Below are 6,000 nucleotides of genomic sequence, written 5' to 3'. Positions count from 1 at the left end.
CCAATCACGGTACTTGCAGCACCGTGATTGAAAACCCAATATAGATAACGTTGTTTAATGACCTCCCAATATCCACCCATCGGCCATCACTCGACTTCCACCCAATAAATCAACTTTGGAAAACCAGCATTTGAGACAAATTTCTGACTCGGTCAAAGTTAGAATATGAATAAAACGTCATACACATTCTTGTATCATATATTTAAAAAGCCTTACCTATTCAACAGTCTCAACCTCTATTTCCAGTGGGCAAAAAGACATATCTATCATCTAGTATCTACAACCTTACTCGTCATGATCATATATTTCGCTAAGGGGTTTCTACTTCTGCAAACATTGCTTCTATTTGTTTTTTCCCAGTTTGGCACTTCGCAAGACACCATAACTATCAGCAAACCCATCAGAGATATTGGTGACGTTTTAGTCTCTAAAGGAGAAACCTTTGCACTTGTTTCTTTAGTCCCGGAGTTTCCACCAAACGCTATGTTGGAATTCGGTATTATAGAGCTGCAGAACATCCCGTGGTGTGGGTTGCCAACAGAGACAACCCTATCAATGATTCTTCTGGGGTTCTCTCAATTGATGCTCACGGAAACCTAGTACTCCATGTCAAAGATCAAAACCAACCCATCTGGTCCACAAATATTGCCTCAAAATCAAGCAACGTTAGTACTCTTGCTCAGCTCTTGGATTCAGGAAATCTACAATTGGTTGTTAACAAAACAAATGAGGTACTATGGCAAAGCTTTGATTACCCAACTGATACGATTTTTGGTCACATGAAACTTGGGCTAGACAGAACAACCGGTCTGAATCGAATCCTAAGATCTTGGAAGTCCAAAGATGATCCAGGAACTGGGAATTGCTTGTTTATGCTCAACACTAATAGCACCTCCCCAGAGGAGTATGTGTACAAATGTAATATTTTGCGGTGGCGTTCTGGTCATTGGAATGGATCTGGATGGAGCGGGATACCCATACCCGCACAAACTAATTGGCTCTATAATTTAAGTCTGGTGAACAACAAGATTGAGACTACTATAAGTTGGATTGATCTAGTTCCAGGAGTATTCTCAAGATATGTGGTAAATGAATCGGGGTCTCTTGAATTCTTTGTGATTGGGGTGGGAGATAATTATAAAAGATGGGTTCCTATCGGGTCAGAGCCGTCGGACCCTTGTGACTATTACGGCAAGTGTGGTGCATTTGGTAAATGTCAACTTCAAAATGATGCTAAATTTGAATGCACTTGTCTACCTGGGTTCCAACCCAAGTCACCAAGTGAATGGTCTCTGAGAAATACATCTGGTGGATGTGTAAGAAAGCGTGGACAGGATTCTATATGCAAGAGTGGTGATAGGTTTGTGAAGGTAGAAAATGTGAAGCTTCCGGATAGTTCATTTGCACAACTTGATAAGAAGCTGAGTTTGAAGGAGTGTAAGCAACAATGCTTGCAGAATTGTAATTGCACGGCGTATGGAGGCATAGATACACAGGAGCAAGTCGGGTGTTTGAGATGGCATGGTGATTTGATAGACACGAGTGTGTTGACTGGGGGCCAAAATTTGTACGTGCGAGTGGACGCGCCTGAGTTAGGTACTCAACAATTTACTAAGGCATAAATATTTGATGTATTCTAATTAAGATTTATCATCTTAGTTGTAAAAAAGAAATTTCAAAAACTTCTTTTGTTGCGTTAACAGAGAAATTTTCTTGTTTACAGCTCATTCCAATGGGTTCTTTGCCAACAAGAAGAGGCAGGCAATTACGATCGTGGCCCTACTTTTTACTCCTTTACTAATTTTCCTCTGTGCATATTGGTTGATCAGGAGAAAAAGGAAAGGTACGCAGTGTTTCCTACGTGTGTGAATTATGGTAGAGGTGCTACAATTATTTTATTACATAAATCTTACTAATAATGGGTTAATTTAATTTTTAAACTAAATTAAAAATATTATTTAAGAATTTCTTTTTTTATGTTGATGATTTAATTAACAAAAATTATATTTAGAAATTTATTTTAATATGTTGTTGATTACTTAACAACAATTATATTTATTATCATGTTAATTTATCCCCCTACAAGCACACTCGAGATTGGGTGGGCTAGAATGAGACGAAGTAGGGTAGGTAAAACTGTAAAAGTCATCACTCGAGGGCAAGGTAAGTGCGCTACCGCTCCTTTCAAATGGAGGAATGAAGTAGCAAAGAATACCAATAGTTGTTATAATATCAAACTAAGAAAAAGAATTTCTTATCAATATAGGAAAAACTTACACAAGACAAGGTGTGACAAGTTTGATTTCTTTGGAATGGAAACTATAAACTCATCTCTTTTTAACCTTGAAATCACCAATTTTCTTCAAAGTTGAATAATCATTAAAAGCTTTAGAAAAATTAATATTGCACTGAAGATTCACAAAATAATAGCCACCAAAGTTTCTAGGAGGGGAGTTTTGTACAAACGTTTGGGAAAAGTGTTATTTCAATACATTTCTCGGTAGGTTGGTGCAATTTATCCAGTTATATATAAATGCTTAACATGATTACAAATTTACAACCATCATATTTGTAACTGCTATTGTATGAGAACAGCAAGGGAAAGACAGCTCAAATTGTTCAATGATGTTACTGCAAGTTCAACAACCTTTCAAGATTCTCAGAAGCTTGATGAAGGTAGAAGAAAACTAGATCTACCAATTTTCGACATAAGCATCATACTTGCAACAACAGACAATTTCTCTCCTACTAAAAGACTTGGTCAAGGTGGCTTTGGCCCCGTCTACAAGGTACTTTCACCTTATACATGATAAGCATATCTAAGATAACTACACAACTTTTAATAAATGTGAAGTAATGCTTATTTATGTAGGACTACAATTTTGTACATCTAGGGCAAGGTTGAGGTCGAAAAGCTAGAATCATAATTGCTCAAAATTTTGGGGGAAGCTCTCACAATTTGTTATTTTAATTTCTAATAACCCCACGTGTAAGATAATATTTGGTGGAGGCCATGGACGTGGTTTAAAAGTGGCACATGCATACTAATAGTATAGTAAGAAAAATCATAATAACTTATTAATATTTGTAACTCTCAATTAATATTTTAATAATTTTTTTTTGAGGAAGAATATTTTAATAATTTGAAGTCTCAATTATAATTTTAGGGTCAACTAGCCGATGGACAGGAAATAGCAATAAAAACACTCTCAAGGAGTTCAAGGCAAGGCATAGAAGAATTTAAGAATGAAGTCATGCTAATAACCAAGCTCCAACATAGGAATCTTGTGAGGCTTTTTGGTTGCTGTATTCATAAAGAAGAGAGGATGTTAATCTATGAATACATGCCAAACAAAAGCCTAGACTTATTCATCTTTGGTATACCATTTCTTCCTTCACTTATGGCTTTCAACTATCTAATTCTTTCTTGCAGGCATTATTATAACTGTAGTATAATAAAAATCAAGCTGGAGGCAAATTATGATTTTAACTTCAATCGTTTTTCAATATGCATTATGGATTGACACTTTCTTTTTCTTTTCTTTTTTTCTTTTTTTATCCAGACGAAATCAGAAGGCAATTGTTGGATTGGAGTAAGCAATTCGAAATTATTTCTAGTATTGCTCGAGGAGTCTTATATCTTCATCGAGATTCAAGACTAAAAATCATCCATAGAGATCTAAAAACAAGCAATGTCCTACTCGATGCTGCAATGAATCCAAAAATTTCAAATTTTGGTTTGGCTAGAATGTTTGGAGATGAGCAAATTGAAGCAAATACAAATAGAGTTGTTGGCACCTAGTATCTCTCTCTCTCTCTCTCTCTCTCTCTCACACACACACAAAATTGCATTCATATCCTTAACACACCCCTTCAAACTCAATAGTAAGGAATGCCAATTGAGTTTGCACCAAAGAAAGGATAAGTAGGCTACATATGCACAAACACATCGACAACAAATGCTAAAAACAAAAATCACACAATCATTATTTATTTTCTTTCATTAAATTGCAGTGGATATATGGCACCAGAGTATGCAATGGAAGGATTATATTCTACCAAATCAGATGTCTTTAGCTATGGTGTCATAACACTAGAGATAATTAGTGGCAAGAGAAACAATCACTATCATGTTGCACGTCCATGCCTAAATTTAATAGGACATGTAAGTAAACTATATTATCATTTTGTTTTGAATTAACGAACTTCACCGTAGAAGTATCAAGTATGATACTGTTAAATTTTTCAGGTTTGGGACTTATGGATGGAAGGCAAAGCCTTGGACATAGTTGACACATCATTAGGTCAAGCATATCCTACTCATGAAGTTTCAAGATGTATTCAAATTGGGCTTTTATGTGTGCAAGAACAAGCAACTGATCGACCAACCATGGTAGAAATTGTATCCATGCTAGGAAATGAAACAACTTTTCCCACACCGAACAAGCCAACATTTATCAATAAAAGAAATATAGATTATGGTCAAGACTTATCAAATTTTGCAGAAGCACCTAGTTCAATCAATGATGTAACTATTTCTGTGCTTGAAGCTCGCTAAAGTATGCCCGTATTACCTATACTACAATTTCATATTTGAAGAAATACAGTGCATATGGTACTCTATAGAACATTCTAGTGGTGTTCTACCGATAAACTTGTTGGCAGACATTCAAGTTTTGTAAAGTTTGAAAGAACACTTACTATGTTATAATCTCTTCATTATGGCTCAAGGTGAAAAACTCTAAAACGATCTCACGTGGAGAACACCCTAGAGATAGCGTTTTCTAATTATTTAGGCTCAAGAAGGTTTGTTCTTAGCCAAACTTGATATGGTAACTTTTCTCCTCAGAATTTGATGAACAAGGCTTAGTTTTATATTAAAAATCATTAGTGTAAGTCGCCAAGCCTTCAAAGTCAGTTATAGTTTGTTACAATTTCACTTGAGCAAGCTGTCTAATGAGGGTTTAGCAAACTCCTAGACTCAACATAATTATGCCAACTTCAAATGGTTACATTTTATTCGTTTCAAACCCAAATTTAGTGAAATTTGTGTCAAATTCAAAGTCCAAAATTATACTTTTTTTTAGGGATCAAGCATATACTTTCCAAGTAAAAAAATTTCACTAAAAAATTAGTTAATTAACATGAGACAAAATTTCTCTTTAATTAACATGAGACTAAATTTCTAAGTCAACCAAAAGTTTCTAGAATGATGAATCATAATCTTTTCTTCCATTAATTGTACTCCATGAACCTCAGTATGCCACGTGTGTTTAATTGTTCCTTCCTTTTTCTTTTGTGATCATTTTGGATTGAGGGAAGTAGAGTAGAGTTAGCCAAAAATTGCACCAATTAGCAACAACAGTCTAATTTAATGTTATTCTCTTGTATGATTTGCATACCTAGATTACACATAACTTACATCTTGTAAGAATTGTAGAACTTGCTCACAATTACACATGCACATCATAGTTTCTAAATTTACACACAACGTTTCCTATACACACAAAATGGACAACCCAAACAGTAATTTTATCCATCCCAGTCAATTGTGGTATGATTCGGTCCACACACCTGTCTTACACCTATGGCACCACCAATAGCCAGGCTCAAGCCCTTAGGTCCATTAGCCCTTTTAGCCCAATATGAAATATAGCCTAAATTTGCCAGTCAACCTGAAAGTCCATTAAAACCAGCAAAACCCATTTACGTATTAAAATCCAAAATACCTCAAGTCATAATATAAAAAATTTTATTTTAAAAAAAAAAAAACCTAACCTAAAATAAATAATAAAAACCCAATAAACATCAAGCCCCTAATGTCTCTCTCAACTAACATTAGAAAAATCTAAGAACATGCTAGGCCCATAACGAATTTTTTTTTTTTTTTTTTTTTTTTGGGGGGGAAAGGCTTATAAAAAACTTAACACATTTAAATCTCAAAATCCAAAACACCACACTAAAACCAAACTCTAACACAATTCTATTAATATACTCAAA

The 6,000-nt window shown here is 34.9% G+C and overlaps 1 pseudogene across 1 annotated transcript; it reads left to right on the top strand.

The window, feature by feature from the left end:
- Window positions 1-266: 266 nt before the first annotated feature.
- LOC115959626 lies at window positions 267-4,903 on the top strand (annotated as a pseudogene). The gene is made up of 7 exons (XR_004084941.1): window positions 267-1,596; window positions 1,724-1,843; window positions 2,596-2,789; window positions 3,168-3,378; window positions 3,564-3,801; window positions 4,015-4,165; window positions 4,250-4,903. The product of XR_004084941.1 is annotated as a G-type lectin S-receptor-like serine/threonine-protein kinase At1g11410 (transcript).
- The last annotated feature ends 1,097 nt before the right edge of the window (window positions 4,904-6,000 follow it).

This window comes from Quercus lobata, chromosome 9, assembly GCF_001633185.2.
Source record: "Quercus lobata isolate SW786 chromosome 9, ValleyOak3.0 Primary Assembly, whole genome shotgun sequence".
Lineage (NCBI taxonomy): Eukaryota > Viridiplantae > Streptophyta > Magnoliopsida > Fagales > Fagaceae > Quercus > Quercus lobata.
The sequence above is the reverse complement of the archived record's forward strand: the minus strand, read 5'-3'. Positions and strand labels throughout refer to the sequence as shown.